The sequence below is a fragment of the Thermobia domestica genome, chromosome 7 (assembly GCF_964235325.1).
Source record: "Thermobia domestica chromosome 7, izTheDome1.hap1.1, whole genome shotgun sequence".
NCBI lineage: Eukaryota > Metazoa > Arthropoda > Insecta > Zygentoma > Lepismatidae > Thermobia > Thermobia domestica.
Window position 1 is genome coordinate 255320495 of NC_137460.1, and position 20233 is coordinate 255340727.

The window sequence follows — 20233 nt, forward strand, 5'->3', positions numbered from 1 at the left end:
ACGGTATAGTGATGCGAATAGGACAGTCTGCTGCCTCCCGACGTCCCCGACACTTACACGTATGCGAAGTAATGTTGCTGGTCGCGGAAGCAAGCGAATAGAAAACGTGACCGGTAGGCCGGAGAGGGGCTCAACCACTACTGGGCGGATTCACCGTGATTAGAAATTCAATCGGAAATCCCACGCGCGAAATCTCTAGCACGACCCTACCATCACCCTCAACTTGGTCGAACTGAGCTGCTCCCACCTGGCTCCCAGGTTTTGTTAACCTGGCAGCCAGGTGGAGCGCTCTGATTGGCTGAGGGTCTGCATGTAATCTATCATTGTACTCTCAATAAGCTGATAATTATTAAGGAATGCAAATAGTTATCCCCTTAGCACCAAACTCTTTATTCTCACTATGTCGAGAGTGGTCTGCGTCATTTCGCAGCGGACCTTTAGGATGTGCCGCATTGTACGGATAAATACGTAGCCCATGTCTTAAATGCTGTCCTGGTTGAAGTCATTTACTGCATCCAAACTTGTCATTGAATTGTACTAGCTGCTGTACAGCACACTTTGCAGGCTTATCAAACGTTCCAAGAATGGCATGCAAGCGTACCTGGGTGATAACATTATTTTTCAAAGTATATTTTACTTGTAGAAGAACACCACATTCAAACTTATTCAATTGTGCACTACACATGAATAAAATACAGAATGCAATAAATCGTTCTTTTTAACGTGCAACTCTGCAAGTCCGATGAAAGTAAACAATCTAACGAAGAATGCTTTCTGGTTTCCATCGCATCGGTTCATCTATTTCTAATATCGAAACGAAGAATGGCCAGAAAGTGATATGAGAACTGTTAAAATAGGTAACGCCATCAACATTTATGATCCTTGTCAAAGATAAAATTCCATCTTCATCCACTAATGGGTGTTCTTCCGTGAATTTCCTATAAATTTTACCATCTCTAACACTACTCAAGTTATTCTGACGTGTTTGCGATATTGACAGATTTGCCAGAAAATGTGGTCGGGAAAACATGTTCTCCAATTTACCAATATCTACAGTAAAAAATGAGTGAGCTATTTTGCACACGTGTTTGGTACAGTTATTGCATGAAAGGGAAGCACAGGCTGAATCGTGAATATATACACACTGACACCAGAAGAAATGCCTTTGGACTTCTATGTTACGTAAAGCCATGAATTCTTGCAATAATAAATATTTCGTGCGTGGTACTTCATTAATATTTACAGAATGCATTAACCTAAGATGATCTGATATTGCAATTTTCGTGAGCTTGTGCTTATGAACAAACTGCATTATTTTTATAACATTTATTTTCAACGTTTTCCTGCAATGTAGAACTGTTGCTCCCGAAACGTTATGAACTACATTTAATTGCAATTCAGGAACAGAAATATCTTAACTTGGAATTGCACTCTGAACTATCAGGCAAAAAATCGAACGTTGATCTAAAAGGACGCTGTGAATATGTGCCGTGAAGTACTTCGTTTTGTTCCTCAAGAGGTAACGTCGGAAACGAACATGTTTTCGTTCGTGGGTACTGCCTGATGAACCAACGCTTCCACTGCCTGTCAACTTACTTTCACCGGTTTTTAAGCCCACGTAATTGGGAAAAGGGTCAATTTGTGGTATATAAATGTTCTCGAATAGGTGATATACACACAGGAAAAATGCTTTTCTGCACTTCTAAACCTGCACTAACAGGAAGCACGATGACAGTTACTTTTTGCTTGATGACTGTAGCACAGCACATGTTTGTAGGATCATAGATATACATGTTATTGAATGCAAATCTTGTTGCAAAGAACATGTATATTTTTATGTTGAAAAAATGGAAGCTGAAACTGCTTTCACAGAAAAGTGGTACAATCTGCCCATAACACACGTCTTTCACTGTAATAATGATTCGTGTGTTGCTTATGATTGTCATCCTTACGAAGGAATTATATACAAAAGTCATATGCATAAAAGTTGGACAGGATAGGTACGTCTCAATCTTCTTAAATTGGATGACATACAATTAAACACTACACTTGTCATCTGCAGACGAAGAACTTAAGAACAGCAGTAAGGTACTTTGCAATTAGTATGGAATGTAGAGTTTATTAGGACGAAATACAAGAGGTTACATTAAATTAATAAAACACAACGCACTTTTTGTCTTAGTAAAAAGACGCACGGTTAACATTGTAAACTTGCTTTTGGTTTAATATTCACTTCTAAGATTTTCATAGTTTATATAATCATAATTCATAATTTATGGAACAAAGAAAATATTGTGTTCTCTTTGCAAGAATTTAAAAGATGTATATTCAGTCTTTATATAATATACATTTGTATGAAAGCATTTCTTTATTTCTTGAATAAAGAAAACTAATCTTAAACATGTTTGTTTCTTTGTTGCAAATACATAAGTTTTGAATTTCACGCTGGTGATATACAGCAAACCTGTTTGGAAGAAAAACGATAAATTGTGTACATCAGTATATCGTAAATTGCTTTGTTACTCAAAATATAAAACTATTTGGTCTAGGAATTAATTCGTGCGGTTGGTACGCACACATTGAAGCTGTAGTACAAACACAAAATACATAAATACCTTAAGAAAAATATTGTCCATCGCTAGCCACCACTTTCGCCCATCTGTCAGGCGATGTACGGATTCCGTGGCGAAAGAAGTCCTCATCCTTGGAAGCGATCCAGTCAGAGACCCATGTTTCGATATCTTCTGAAGAAGTAAACCGCTGTCCAATCAAATCGTTGTTCATGCAATCGAACAAGTAGTAGTCCGAAGGAGAAACGTCTGGTGAATACGGCGAGTGGGGTAAAACTTCCCATCCGACATTTTCTAAATAGGTTTTGACCGGTTTTGCGACATGTGGGCGAGCGTTATCATGTTGAACAATAAGTTTATCATGTCTGTTCTCCCATTCTGGTCGTGTTCTGGCCAGAGCTTGCTTCAAACGCATTAATTGTCGTCGATTACGTTCTCCATTCATAGTTTCACCCGGTTGCAGCAGCTCATAGTACACCACACCTTTCATATCCCACCATATGCACAGCATAACCTTTGCACAGTGAATATCTCGTTTTGGTTGTGATGGACCTGGTTCACCTGGTTTCACCCAGGCCTTTTTTCGTTTAGGGTTCTCGTAATGGATCCACTTCTCATCACCCGTAATAATTAGATGCAGAAACCCCTTTCTGCTCTGTCGTTGAAGCAGCAATTCGCAAATGGTTTTTCGTCTTTCAACGTCTCTGTCTTTCAATTCATGTGGAACCCAATGTGACATCTTTTGAATCATTCCCATGGCTTTCAAGCGTTTGGAGACTGTTGTTTGATCAACGCCTAATGCTGCTGCAAGTTGTTCCTGCGTTTGACACGAATCCTGCTCGAGCAATGCTGTCAATTCTTCGTCTTGAAATTTTTTTGGCTGTCCAGCTCGCTCTTGGTCTGCCAAGCCGAAATCACCACTTCTAAACCGTGCAAACCACTTCTGACACGTTCGCTCAGCTAGAGCATGGTCACCATACACTTCCACCAAAATACAATGACTTTCAGTCGCACTTTTCTGCATGTTAAAGTAATGCAGCAGGACACCCCGCAAAAACACTTTATCAGGCACAAATTGCGCCATGTTCACTTAACTACAAACTGGTGTTGTTGACGCTTTAATCCACTGCCCTATACTACGAACGATACGCGATGACAGGGGTTTGCAACACATGTGTGGATACACGGAACTGTGGGACGCTCCGTTCGTTGCGCCATCTGTTGTCCACCCGCACGAATTAATTCCTAGACCAAATACCATTCAGACAGTAAGACATGAAATAAAATTTATGTCTCTTTTCTGGTCAAAACGTGGTGACTGATTGACACAAACATTGCTTCCAAACAGGAAAAGGTAATAAAGTATAAGCACAAATAAAGAGGAACAACCGTACTTAAATTAAACAACTATGAAAGGCAACAGGATTGCGTCTGAATATCTTTCGTCAATCGTAGTTTTTCTGGCATTTCCTGTTAAACTTGCGCAAACTTGCTTATTGGGAATGGCATTTTAATCGAAAATTCGCGTTACTCAGTTCTTCCATCGTTGTTTCGTATAGCGTTTACGAAAAATGTTACGTAAATGTATTGCGCTCTCCGGAAACCTGAATATCCTTTGTAAGCAACGAAAGTGATGTGAGTGCATATAGCCTAATGTTCATGTAGGTGACACAAATGTTACCGGCTTATGTCAGATGTACTGTACAGGTATGTAAAATCTGTTGCCAGCAAGGAAACAAGTGAAAAACATGCGTTGTTTTATGTGCGGAACATGTGTAGTATATGCATTGTCCTAGCACCATTCAGGCATGTCATAAGCAACATATAGGCTGTAAGTGTACGTAACAAGCACTGTGTATTTAGATTATATGCACATGGCATATAACTCAACCAGATAAAATAACTGTTCAAGCATATAAAAGTAGAAAAAATCAGAATTAGCACTGTTGCATAGGATGTACATGCTGGGTAACATATACTTGAAGAATAATAATAGACGAAGAATAAGTATTTAAGAAATGACCTTACGAAAAGTTACAATACTGACTTTCACTCATTTATAGGCGTGCAAGGAGGAAAGGAAAATATTCAACAGATTTTGTACATTACAGACTAGCAAGTACATGAATTAGAAGTAAGTACTAATTTACATGCGTGTTCCAAAACTTTGTGTATATTTTCTTTTGCTCCTTGCACACTTGTAAACTAGGTTTCGACCTCAAAAGCTAGTTCCATTACTCTCCGTAATGTTATTTGTTACATAATTATTTCTTATTCAGTATTATATGTTACCCTTCATGTACACTCATGTCGAAAATGATTGTCGCATATCTGTAACTGCCTTCTTGTAAGAATATAATTTGATAATGATTTTGCAGGATACTTTTAATACTGATACTATGTGTATAATCGGGAAGTGTATATTTGTGCTAAATTTCATGGGAAAATAATTATAAATACGAAAATTAGAATGAGTAATACAAAATGTTCCTAAATGGACAAAGTTTCATTTTCGTTTTATTGTTCTTATTTACTGCTCTTTTGACATGAAATTTGCCACGTACGTGTCTCTGCTGATTATACACATACTAACATTATAAGAAATACCGCGTGAATTCGTTATCAAATTATATTCCTACAAAAACATATTTATAGACATGCGACAATAATGTTGGACATGGGTGTACATCACATGCAGTATTTGTGCAAATTAATTCTCCCCTCAGTTGTGATTTCTTTGCTAACTGTAAAACGTTAAACAAATATTAGAATACCCCAAATAAAACAAATCTGTTTACGAACTAAATACTCTTGTTCATGTAAAGTTATTCACGACTGAAACTCGAGAGTAAGAAAGCCGTAAGAGAACTAAGAATAGAAGGCCTAAGAATACTAGCATTTTTATTTTATTTATTTTTTTAAATTTAATAACGTACCTTTGACATTTTCTGCTCACTACAAGGTAGTGCAAGGCTGGATCTGGAGAGAGTTATCCAGGCCTTGTCTTTAAGGTACTATATTCAGCATTTGCCTGCTTTGACTGAGTATAAGATCCCGAAAAAAAAAAAAAAACTCTAGCATAGTTAGACAGAAACACACACACAAAAGAAATAAATCCTTCTCATTTACCTGGCTGGATTTTCTACTTTCCCCTGACTTCTTTATTTTCTTGCATATACTATTTACTGTATTTAATAACGTATTTGTATACACAGGAAATTACAAAGGGATACTAAGATTTATTAAGCTGCAAACCCAAATTGATCTATAAATCACAATATGTATTAGAATATGCTCACGTAGGAATTATGGAAGATTAGGATACAAAACAGTGTGTTCTCAGGAAAACAATATCTTCGGTACAATACGACAAAATGGATTGACATGACTAATAACGGTAAATTATAAAATCATAATAAACTTTAAAAAAATCAATTAAAACCACTTGAGATATGTATGTTATTACATTTTTTTCTGTCATGACAACGTACTATAGGATTATATATTGCAAGTATTGGAATATAAGGTAAAATATGTGAGAAAACAATAGATTTAAAGTTTTCTATTGTCAAATTGAGCCTTTAGGAAGGCAGAAAAAAAGCTTATGATGCTTCGCACTATGTGGATTTTTGTTTTCTAAAACTACATGGAAGATAATGTGTATATTGTATAAATATTTCAAATATTGTATAGCATAACGTTTCTAAAGTGACACTAAGAAAGAGAGATTTTGCCTTGCTTTTCTTACTGCCCTTTATCCCCCAGAAATTAGAAAGGAATAGAGCGTGGAAGTAGCCTTGTCACTGCGTTGTTGAAAACTGATTCACAATAAAACCTTACGAATGATGTTCCGTGCATTAAAAGTAATTTTAATTTCAAAAGCACTTTAAGAATCCTATAAGAAACGTCATGGATTTTAAAAGCTAATTTAGTATATAAGGTCCTAAGATAAAAAGTTCATTTTAGGTCATACAAATATATATATAAACTCATACGTCATACCAATTTGTAATGTAAAAGGACACCATTTTTTTCTTCAATGAGACCGTATTCCAGCAATGTATTAAAACGGAAGACATTTTTTACTCATATTTGTCACGAAACAACTGGTAACAGGAAGTTATGAATTTGGACAAGCTTACTTTATGAGTTTTATTTACCGACTAAGCTTCTCGAACTGTAGTCATAAGTATACAACTTACAATGGAATTAAACCTTTAAACTTTTCCTTGTTTTGACGAAAATATCCTCACAAATTTCGACCTGTAACGCTGGAGCGTCGAACAGATGAGTTCACCGTTAGTAACTTACAAATGAATAAAACAGGAACAAACGTAATCCGAAACAACCTCTTGCAATTTCCCTGGCATTTATGTTTATTTCTTGTTTCGCTGACTTTCCAGAATGCGGACATGGTGTCTAGTCAGGATGGCCACCCACCGGGCTGAAATCTGCGACCTACCAAATACGCGCTACCAACTGAATCATGGCTGCTCTGTATCATAGATCTTGCATTTCAATGCAGAAAATAGTGTAATAATATTACATTTTGACTCAAAATTGATGTACAGATACTCAAAAACACAACGAGACAGATAAAAAGAAAATACAAATAGTACTCACTAGATTGTCCATAGATTTTTATGTTCACAACTGTCCAATCAGCAGATGGCTCCTACAGTCCCTGATCAAATTTTGAATACGCCTAACGTATGATGTTTTAGGCCAAAGGCATTCATTTTCGTTTTTAAGCCATTTACTAGGTATAACTTCTAATGCTCCATCCTCGTCAGTGAAAGCTGCTACGCAAAACTTTTTTCTTCCTGATATCATGTTGATTCTTTCTACAGATATGCTCTATGAAAAAAATCTCAACATTGAATGAGAAAGCACTGCAGCGTATTTCTTTTCCAAACACAATACATTTTGATGTCACTGAGGTAAGGGAAGCACGGGATATCTTATTCAACAGTTTGCAGCACTTATAAACAAATACCAACTGCGAACTGCATGGGAAGGAATAATAGTCACCTTCTATCGCAACATACAAATACATCAACCAAATGGATGGGTGATCATTTGAAGTATTTGTCTCAATAATATTAATAACTTTGCCTATTTTCCCTGTACCCATGGCACATATTCTTGTATCGACCTCTTCATGTGCAGTGCTGGTCTCTTGACCTCATTGACATGGAGGGTGCATCCTGATCTTTGTGGCAGTGATCACTTCCCGTTGTTCGTTGAAGGTCTCCCTGTTACTCCTCCTTTTCCTCTGCGCCGCTTCAATTTGAAGCGTGCTGACTGGCGTAAATTCCGTGAGCTCAGTGAGTTTCATTGTCGTGATGATCTCCCTGTAGCTGTTGACATTTACGCAGACTGTTCTTGATGCTGCTCATGGTTCCATTCCAGAATGCGGTGGCGACATTTCCAACCGGCGTGTTCCATGGTGGTCTGCGGAAATCCGTGAGGCTATCCTGGCTCGTCGACACGCTCTTGCCACTTTTAATCGTCATCCAACTGACGACAATCTGCAGCGTTTCCGCATTCTACGTGCTCGAGCTAGACGTCTTATCAAGCTTTCGAAGCGCCAAAGCTGGATGAATTAAGTTTCGTCCATCAATAGTCGAACAGCGATGTCCACAGTGTGTCGTCGGGTCCGCTCTCTTACTGGCTATACTACTCCTGTTTCAGAAGGACCAAAAGATAAATAGTTGAACAAGTGAAACCATTATACAGATTATTAACATATGGACAATTTCAAAATACTGCAGAGTACAGAAAAACTAATTTCCTCCAAGTTAGTTCACTACGACTTTTATTAGTCCAAGTTAAAGAAATACGACTTAGTGTGCGTATCCGTATGAAAAGTGAATAAAGATACGAATTATTTGAGTCCACTTTGACCCATTTATTATACATAAATAAATACCAAAGATACTTCTGATTTCAATAAATGACTCTCGTGCAGTTTGTATGACCCCCCTCCCAAAGTACGCCATTTCGATGTATTTTATCAATAGTAAACATTATGAGAACGAAACAATATTTAGAATTTTTCTTTGATTGCAAATACATAATAATAATAAAGTATTAAAAAAATCACATAAGAAACACTCATACAAAAGTTGCTTTTATAGTATAATCCCTTTGAGTAATGAATCGGGAATTTAGGTTTGAATATAATACGAATAATATACGGGAGTGAAACGTGATAACCCCAAATGTGTGTGCGTCAAGATTTTACGAACACTTACACTTTTTCGAAAATTTTTCACAAAAAAAAGCTGGTTTAAACCAGCCAACCATGACTGAAATAAATCAGTTAGTATTCCTGCAATTCTGCTTTTACAAACATATATTACATTTATTTGCTGTAAAGAAAGCAAAGGCAAACACATTCTCCTTATAGGGGAAATTATCAATACTAACCTGAATCAAGATTTCTTCTTTTCAGCACTGTTGTTAAATCTCGTGTCCCTCACATATTTCCTGGTTTCTTTAGCAAAATACCCTCCAGTATTGTGCTCAGGTTTGGCCACTTCGCTAAGAGACGTAATTTTTTGTTGCTGTATTTAGATGTGAAATCAATCTCAATCTATCAGAAAAATGAAGGAGTAAATAGATATGTTTATTTACGAACCATTGTTTTTCCATAGCAAAATAAATAAATTTCAATGGGCTATGTAACAAATAGGCTTCAAATAGTTATGCATTTTGCATGTTTCTTATGCAAATGCATTATTTATCGTATTTTACGAGACTGCATATTTTACAGCAGCTGCTTTTTCTAATGCACATTCTATGGTTTCTGCTGCAAAAAAGACAGTAATTTCTACGTCAACATGAAAATATAACTCATTTATCGCTGATTTTTCTCATCGAATCGCCTCTGCTAGCAAGGAAATTATATTTTTACACAGATTTTCTATCTTGTTCAGTGATCAGTGCAGTTCAAACAGAGGCCACCTTGATCTATTGATCATAACACTCCAGCAGTTTTGAAGAGATAAGTAAGCTAGTTAGCTGTTATATCTGTCTGATTGCAGTTCGACATGTCAACAGAAAAGATAACATATTTGGATGTATTTAAATATATTTTGAGGTTTTTAGTGCATGACTATCCGAAACCTTGTAATAAGACATTTTGTATTATGTATTACCAATTTAACATTTTCTCACATCTTTTCTTTCAATATCCCTGTTCTGCGCCTTTACAGTTTGAAAATACTATACAATCTTTCTAATTTTGCACTTTAATTACGCATAGAGCTGTAAAGAAGCCGGATTTTAGAGGGGAAAACGGAAATGTTAGTTTTCTTGACATTTTTATGATTTCTTTATTCAAGTACGACCTTCATTTTCCTGCACTGGATTGTCCAATGAAAGAAGCACCTTTACAACATACACTACTTTTGATTTCTATTCCGTTTGCCGCTGGTTGCCTATATTGGCTATTGAACCGGTATCTTACTAGTGGCCAGCAATTGCAAGTTGTGCAATATTGGTTGCCTAACCCATATAGAGTTCCTGAAAATCTTGTCATGTGAAGTACGGACTCAAGAAGTTCAAACAGGCAGACAAAAAAGCATCATCTCCTATCCTAAAATCCTTTATTAGTTTCAGATACTCTATTAAATCACAATATAAGTTTATTACTCAAAGTTAAAGCAATTAACGGCCATTATGTGCATAACGTTATTTTAACAGTAGTAAAAGTTTCAGGTCGCGCTATGGGTTTATGCATGCGCTATCCTTTTGACATCTTAAGTATTTGTATATTATACCCTCCCGTACAAAAGCTGTGAGCATGACCTATTCCCAATATTCCCCTTACGTAATGCAATTCGCACCAAGTATGGTTTAAAAAACAACCGTATTTACATGTGCACAAAATATAAGAACAAATCTCTATTTGCATTTAAACTATTACCGCTATATATAAAAAAAAGTTTCAAACCTGCTTTTAGCCGTAGCTTATCTAAAGTGTGAAACAATATTTACTAGCGTATATCCTAGTAGCTGCTTGAATGCTGGATATTCAATGTAATATTGGTTGGTTGTTATATTACTATTGTTTAGTTCACTTTGCCCTTTTCGAGACGTTAGTTCCCATAGTTTGCAAACTTTATGCCATGTTTCAACACTGTTTTGTAACCACTGCATATTTTCATATTGTTCATCGTCCAAATCTGAAAAGATTATACAACAGATTCTTTTTAGGCATTAGTTTATATATATATATATATATATATATATAATATCGTTATAAGTGCATACCGTAAGCTTTGATGGTTACTTTATTAGACGGAAAAAATAAAATTTCGAGAGGGGAATATACACATAACTAGGTATAGTGGGATGCAATATCCTTTTTTCGGAGTATGGCACCCATCTTCATGTCCCTTACTTAGTGCTCCTTTATTTTTCATGCTTTCTCTATTCCCCCCTCCGCTCTCAATTGACGAAGCATTTTGCGTTAGCTTAGTAATAATTTAACTGGGCGTGTTTGGTTCTTCTGCAGTTGTACTGTGCAGCTTCGGTTTACTATATTTTGCAATACGTATTAAACGAAGATAATATAAATAAATCTGAAGAATACTCCTGTGTAATGACACTAAATGGTAGTACTACTAAGCGTTGTACATATTCAGAGAATGGACAAAAATATGGAAACACCTCACTAATTGCACATTACCTTTATTAATAGCGAGTAGGATCACCAATACAGGTCATGTATTGTCACAGGGCAGTGGCGGATCTAGGCCGGGGGGCCTAGCCCCCAATCTTTTGAGGGACCAGACTAATTTAAGATATTACTTATATTTTTTGAAATTTTATTGTAAACTTACGGTATACGTATTATAGTCTGGGTTCTGGCGGCCCCCCAGTCCTTACCTTCTAGATCTGCCACTGTCACTGGGATGTTGTTCCATTTTTCCGCCAAAGTAACTGCAAGTTGTTGTAGACGGCACGGTTGTGGATAGTGTCCTCGCACCTTGGTCTCCAAAACTGACCACAAAGGCTCAATGATATTGAGGTATGGCGATTGCGGAAGGCATTTTAGATGTGAAACTTCACCTTCGTGCTCAGCAAACAAGTCCTGGACAATGTAAACTGTACGAACAGGGGCTCTGCCATCTTGAAACACTGTATTTATTTATTTATTTAAACAGTACAATCTTGTCCTTTTACTATATAAAATGGAATAAGCATTTCACGCTATCATCTTAATAAGCAGAAGTGTTTTATTTTACTGTATACTCCTATGCATTTCATATACATTTTATCCTTTTACCACAAAGTATTCAGTTCTAAGCACTATTCTTTTAAAAGCATATACCAAGTAAGGGTCTGCACACCCTGAAAATTTTTGAAGGGTGGATCCAGCACTAATAGTCACTGTGTTTAAGCATTATTGAAGTAGCATTATTCTACTTTCAAAAAAATGACGTGATTTTACAATATTGTCATCTATATTCTCAGCAAAACAGTACACTAACTTCTTTTTATAAGAAAAGAAAGAGTACAAGGGTAGAATAACATTTTTCTACAATATATCACGGATTTCTCTCCTACTGCAACCATAATTCTCTTAAGAAAGTGTTGAAATGTTTGTTGGGTTATAAAGTTTTAAATGTGGTCCGCGTCCAAAGAATCCCTTGCGTGGGTACGCCCTTGAATCAGTGCATTTAGTATACCGTCAAGTGGGGTGAATAGGAACGGTTTTTCAGCTTCCAATCAAATTATTTTAAAACTGCTTGGTCAATAAAATAAAGTTTTGGCCTCAATTAACAGTCTTTATGGGGGCAATAGAACTGTGACAAATATTAAATCCCCTTTCCTTTTATTACATGTTTTATTTTAAAAAATATTGGTTGTTCCTATTCACCTGCAAGTGGGGTGAATAGGAACAAGCATTTATTTTTTGCTTAGTTTCCTATTGTACTGCCCGAAATATCAATAGGAACAAAAAAATAGTTTTAAAAAATATTTATTGAAAAAGGAATGATTCAAAGACATTTATATCACAAACATAAACAAAATGAGTTGACAATACCGTACTATAGTTACAGTTCAGATACCAGCATTGCAATTGACGGGAAATATCATCATTCCTCTACAATAAGGCTTGGGTAGCGGGAGTTTCCCTTTTACCTGCCCAAAATGAAAATCGGATACATCTGGAACGTCGGGAAAACCATACACGAATGTTTGTAACCTATTAAATTCTTAATATTACAATATTACAAATTGATCCATTTATAAAATAATGTAGTTAACAGTTCTATTTTCTGTAACCCTTTGCAATTTCTCAACTTACATCAAAGTATTTAGCCCTAATATATATGACGACAAATATGTTCTTCTATTCATACACAATCAAATGCATTGTTTATCTTTCTCTAAAAAAATATTTCTACTATTTCTTTGATATAACAATCACACTCTGTAATGTATTCATATACCAGATTAATTTTTTCCTTCAAAGTATAAGTGTTCTTAATATTACAACCTTTAAATGCTTCTTTAAATAAAGTTTATAGATTTTCTCTCTCATTTCACGTTTAATTAAGATCGTCCACACCTTTTGTAATAATTCGTAATCATACTGCAGCAAACAGTTGTGATCGTTTTCATTTTCATTATGTTCAGAACATGCTTCACATAATAATACTGAATTTGGTGTGTACTCATTAAATAATTGTATAACACATGTATCACTAATACTTTTACTAGTACACTCGCACTCATTATCTTCCACTTCAAAACAGTTAATATTTGAAACACTGTCATCATCACTTTCCGGGAGTATTTCATCATTATATCTATTATAGCGTCTGAAATAATACACTTCTATTTCTTGTGATGGATATATGATTCTCACTTTATCACGTAATTCATCTGGCAAATCGGGGTCAGACGGGTGAATTAACACCATAGGTTTTTCGTTTTCACGTTGAATTTCTTTTTCTCTAGGTGAAAGAAAAGCAATCTCCCAGCTACTCATTTTTTTCTGCTCTGCAACAAAAACAAATCAAATACATTAATTTTTTCAAGTGTGATACATCTATTTATATACCTACAATAAAAGCTTCTGCGCATGTGGAAAACACATGTTTTCCTTACATTTAATAGTGTTCTATTCATTTTCCGCTTTATATTACAAATCAAATAATATTTTATTCGAATTTCCTGTTTAATAATATGTTTTCAAGGCGATACAAAATAAATCTTTTCCAACAAACAATTCGTTAATGACATCACAATGTATGTTCTATTATTTTCCAAATATACTCCATAAAGTTATATTCCATTATAATAAAATACATAAATGTAAAAATATAGATTTGTCTTATTATTGTTATTGGCAATATCTTTTACACTCTAATTCAATATAAAAACCTTTTACTCACACTAAGGTTACTTTTAACGTACTTTCGTACATTCTTCTTGTACGTTTTTACACCATATCAGTATATTTCCCAAAATCGTTTTCTAGTAAAATTTTTAATAGAGTGGGCCTGTACTCGTCACACACAAGATCTCGTAAACGTTCAATAAGGTTCCATGCAATCAAAAACAAATGTCCACGCTTTTTTTCTGTAAATTGATAATAATTCTTTACGAACCTCAACTTTTGTTATCGTTCATATATCTTTCCGTTCTAGAGATTCCGTATCCAACATCAAACAATCATGCTTTAACTGTCCATCTTCCAAAAGAACCACATGCAATACAAATACAAATATCGTCTGGTTTACAATATATTATACACTCTTTTATACAATTCAATGATGTACGTTCTACAGTACACTCACATGGTAACTTCAAAAATTCTTCCAACTCCCAATTCTGCAGCTGGGAATTACTGTTGGTGAAGGTGTAGGGGGATATTTTTCTATTTCATGATCAACATCAAGTAACGGGAAAACTTCTGTTTCCAGTGGCGGAGGTTGCGCGTTCACCACCGATTGGGACGTCCCCGATAAAGACGTCAATACATCCAAGTTGGCCGGGGTAACTTGTGTTTCCAGTGGCGGAAAGTGCGGGATCACCACCGGTTGGGATGTCCCCGATAAAGACGTCAATACATCCAAGTTGGCCGGGGTAACTTGTGTTTCCAGTGGCGGAAAGTGCGGGATCACTACCGTTGGGATAAAACCTCTGTTCCCGGCAAAAATAACGATTCTGCGAAATCACTTTCACCTCTTGTACGAAAATTCAAGGGTTTCGGTAAACTCATGCTTTAAAACCAATCTATAACTCCTTTTCACTAAAAACACCGGGTATTTAATATGCTTCGTCCATCATGTGATATTCCATTCCAACGATCAAAATTCCAGAATATTCTCCATCACTGCCGCGTTACATATCATGCATGTAAATGAATCCAACAATATATTACCTTGTTCTACGTGTGCGATCTGCATATTTTATTTCCGAAAGATCTTTCTGTATTCTGCTTGTCGTATTAACATTTTTTAACCGGTAAACATTTATTATATGTCATGTTCTCTAGTCCATTCACAAAGCTGAGTAAGTAATAGCTGCATATATTATCGTATTTCTTCTGTGTCATTTACAAGATCATTACTATGCGGAAAAAAGGCGTGTCCTTTCTCCAAACTGTCAACCGTCCGTGTATTAGGAACTGCAAAAATGTCGAAAAAATCATCACTCATGAATATTTATGTGGGCGATAACTGCCAGTCCCCCTCGGCCCGAGCCTAGATCCGCTACTGCACCGTCTCATTTCGCCTGACTGGAGTAACCATGGGATGTAAAACTTATTGATTTCATTTCATATCTAATTAATCGGTAAACTAGTGTTCAGCGGTATAACTCCTAATATTGCATAGTTTTACGTGTTTGAATGTCCAAGTGATGTACTTTCAGTATCGAAACCTTGCACTGCAAAAATGCGAAGAGCTTTTTTTTTTCTCTCCAGTCCTCCCCCCCCCTTCCAACTTCTGGGACTACGTAACCATGTTGAGTGATTAGCAGCATGAAATAGTGCAAACTTTTGTTCCGAGATAGTAAGGTATCTCGTAGTAGTCCAACTTTTAGGAGTGGAGAAAAAAAAATTGAAAATTACCGACCGATATCAATAATTTGTGCTCCAGCCAAGGTATTAGAATATATACTCTATATACATATTTTTAATCACGTTAAGTCTATTATTTATCAGAACCAAGATGGATTTTTTACAGGTAGATCAACTGTTACAAATCTTATTAATTTTTTTGAAGATGTACAAGATGCATTGCATAAACAAAATAGAGTGGATACTATATACTTTGACTTCTCAGACATTTGATAAAATTAATCATGATATTTTATTGAATAAATTGTCAAATTTTGGTTTGAGTTTGCTGTTTTTAAAATTCGTGGCATCGTATCTTGAATATAGAAAACAATATGTTTCATACAACGGTCATCAGTGTTCTTTCTATCAAATGAGTTCTGGCATACCGCAAGGCTGTAACTTAGGCCCTTTATTTTTTTCTAATATATGTAAATGATTTACCGCCTAAAATTAAACATTCGAACTGTATAATATACGCGAATGATTTAAAATTGTATAAAGAAATAAAAAATGAGAATGATGAAATATATATTACAATCCGATATTACGGAAGTCTATAATTGGAGTGTTGAAAATATGTTGTATCTAAATTTACAAAAATGTCAATTCATGATGATAACTAAAAAGCGGAGCTATATTGATTGTAAATATTACTTAAATGGTGTTGAATTGGAAAGGAAATATGAGGTTAAAGGCTTAAGTGTATATTTTAATAATAGCTTGTCCTTAACTCATATTGATAATATAACGACTGATGCTTATCGAATGTTAGGTTTTATCATAAGAAGTACAAAAGGTATCCATGATTTATCAGTTATTGAAATATTATATAATTCAATAGTTCGAAGCAAATTAGAGTATGCGTCAATAGTATGGTCACCAAGTTGTAAGTCACAATGAAATTGAAGCAATAAAAAAAAACACTTTATTCTAATTGAAAAACACTGTGCTTAACGTCTTAATTTTATAGTTGTATTCCTTCCTTCATTCGTCCTTAGGTCTTTGCTATTAGTATCATATTTTCAATACTGACTCGCTGAATAAAAACACAGAATAAAGAACCAATTTCCTAAATCACAATCACATACATATCAAGTCTTATATTACAGACAAAAGTAGTAAACGTAATTTTACATAGGTTCACTGCAGGACAGAGATAGTGCTCACCTCTGGCGCGAAACGTTTTTCGCGATCAATTTCAGACCATGGGTAACATCAAGTTTTTGCCTTTGTTTTCAGAAAGAGAGAGAGAACTCGTTTTCATAATTAGATGAAAAATTTAAACTCTGTTTAGAATCAAATATAGGGAATATGAACGAGTATTTAAAAATGGAAATACCTAGAATATATAAATATTTATTTATTAAAAGAAACTGAAGAAAAACACAACAATAAAAATATTTACAATACGAAAAAGGAGACTCTATATACCAAAAATACCATCCTCGTCATCATTTTCCTCACCTTGAGGATTTCCCTGTTCTTTTGGATTTCCCTGTTCAGCTTCTTGTTCTTGATGAGGCCGATTACTGAATTCTTCTCCCTCAAAATGAGGAAGACCAACAATCACTTCGACCTCCTCTCTCATCTGTTCCGTACATTCTTCTTCCTCAAAATGAGGAAGACCAACAATCACTTCGACCTCCTCTCTCATCTGTTCTGTATATTCTTCGTAAACACGCATAACATTTTGATTCCTGTATATGTATATTCTTCTTATTATTGTTATTGTTGTTCGTGCAATAATGCTGGTTACTTGTCTCTGTTGGTTCTTTATAAATTTCATCCTGAAAAAGATATATAATTAGCTTCAAAGCACATGAATAATAAAAAATAAAATACACAGTATATAATTTAACTTCATTTCCATATTTCGTCATATTTAACTTTGGCTGACTTCGGGTATTTCCGTCAATATTATGAAGAAGAAATAAATACTTTTAATAACTGTAAAAAACATTCTATATTAAATGCGAATACAATTACATTATAAGACTAAAATGTTCGGGTGTGACTTCGATACAGCTAAGATGTGTGTGGTGAGCAAAGTTATGCAATCTTATACAATAAGAGTTTCAAGAATAGATATTAGTTAGAGCAAGCTAGCACGGAGTAATAGGCGGTATTTGAGGTACAAATAAACTGTTGCTTTTTTGTTTACCAATAGGATTTGCAAGTGTTGCTGTGTTTGTGTCAATATATACAATGTCCTCATTAATAATAAAGACATTTTCCTTTTTTACATTTAAAAATAATAGTATTATCAAGTTACAAATTTCGTACAACAATATCGATCAAATATTTACCATTTGCCAGATGCTTGAAAAGAAAGTAACAATACAATACCCAGGCACGTAGCCAGGATTTCGCAATAGGGGGGGTCCGTGACGAAATACTGTGGTTATCACTCCAGGGGCTGGATCATTCTAAACTATTTTATTGGAAACATATATTCGTTCGTTTAGCCAGGATATCGTAATCGGAAGGGGGGGCGTGACACGAAATACTGTGGTTACACACCAGGGGATCGATCAATGTAAACTCTTTTACTGGAAACATACCCATATTGGTCTTTTAGGACCATAAAATGAGAATATGTTAGTATTTTAATACGAAAAACTATGAAGAAACCTTGAGTTAAAAAATATCAAAAAAAGTATTGAAAAAGATATAGTCTTCCGAGGTCATTCAAATTCGGTTGTACTTGTTTTCTACTTATCTTTGTTTAATGCCATCAAGGATAGCAACGAGATAGTCTTTCAGGAGTAAAGACATCCTATAAAATGAATTAGAGTTGCCGCGAAATTCAAAATGGCTTATATTATTGGTGATTCTGGGCATTTCTTAAGTTCTACCTGAGAGTCTATCTTATCGAACCGGTTTATCGATCGTCATTTGCAGTCCATAGGATTAGCATGAGGCTAGATGAAATTCAGAATGCTTCGTTACAATAATATCCATTTTCAACTTTTCCCCCGGTTTCCTTCAAAGAAAGCTCCTCATAAGAAAGAGTAACCAAACGTTTGCTGTAGTTTTATATTATTGACGCTAATTCATCTTTCTCTCGATTCTTTTTGTTTCACTATTCCTTAGTATTTTTCATTCTGTATCAGAAGGGGGGTGTCCGGACCCCCCGGACCCACCCCTTGGCTACGTGCCTGCAATACCCCGGTACGTCAATTTGGTTTCTAAAATCGCTTACGAGTCGGGCAGGAAAGAAACATTTTATAATATTGTTACAAAATTTAAGATACCGAAAACTTATTACATTAATTAAAATGTGTTTCAATCAATCCCAAAGTAAAGTCCGTGTGAAAAAAATTCTTGCTCACGAGCTTTCACGTTAAAAATGGCCTGAAACAAGGAGATGCGTTGTCGACATTATTATTTAACTTTGTCCTGGAGTACGCTATAAGGAAAATCAAAGATAGCAACCAGGTTATAGTGTATGCTGATAATGTAAATTTAATAATTCGGGTACAAGACACCGTGTGACGAATTCATGTGGCCCTATCTTTCGTTGGTTCACTTTTCTGCTATTCCACCATGGCTACTTCGTCTACCTCGCCATGATTTACGTCTGTCTATACATTCGAAACACCAGACTAGTTCCCAGGTGTATCAGCAAGAGTTTGCCGCACTGTTAGATCAGTACCCCGATTTTAATGTGTTCTTTACGGACGGTTCTAAGGATGGGGATTCTGTCGGCTGTGCCTTTGTCACCGACGAGGGCAGCTCAGAATTCCACTTGCATTGCCTGTGTTCCGTGTTCACTGCTGAATTAACTGCACTTAAGCTTGCCTTGGACCATGCTCTCACACTTTCATTACGTCGTGTGCTTGTTTGCACCGATTCTCGGAGCGTGGTTCTGAGTCTACAGAATGTCTTCAGTATGAACTCTCTCGTGCAGGACATTCTCGTGAGATGCTATCAATTGCAGCAACAGGGTTGTGTCGTCGTTGTCTGCTGGGTGCCGAGTCATGTCGGCATCCGGGGAAACGAACGTGCTGACACAGCTGCCAAGACCGCCGCCTTGGCCGGAGTTGCACTGGAGCATACCATTCCCTGCTCGGATCTTTGTCGTCATTTTTCCAGCTTGATGCGCTCTCACTGGCAAGCGGATTGGGACCAGGCAAATGGGAATAAACTTCACGCAATTAAGCCGATCCTAGGAACGTGGCATACATCTTCTTCCTCTTGTCGTCGAGATGAAGTACTTCTGGCGCGTCTGCGTATCGGACACACTCATCTGACGCATAGTTATTTGTTGCGTGGCTTAGACCGTCCTTATTGTGAGGTATGTATAGTCCCCCTGAGTATTCAGCACATTCTTGTTGAATGTCCTGAATACTCAGATCTCAGAGAACGTTACGGACTGCCTTGTCTCCTTACCCGTGCTTTGGGGGATGATAATGCTGTTGTTGGCCGGGTGCTTGCGTTCGTTCGTGATATTGGCGTTGCTCACGTTCTCTGAGTTGTTTTAGTCTGTTGTAATATTTTTATTGCTGCTATATTTTATATTGTCTCACTTGTTTTAAGTTTTTTGTCTATTGTTATTGTTATTTCTTTTATC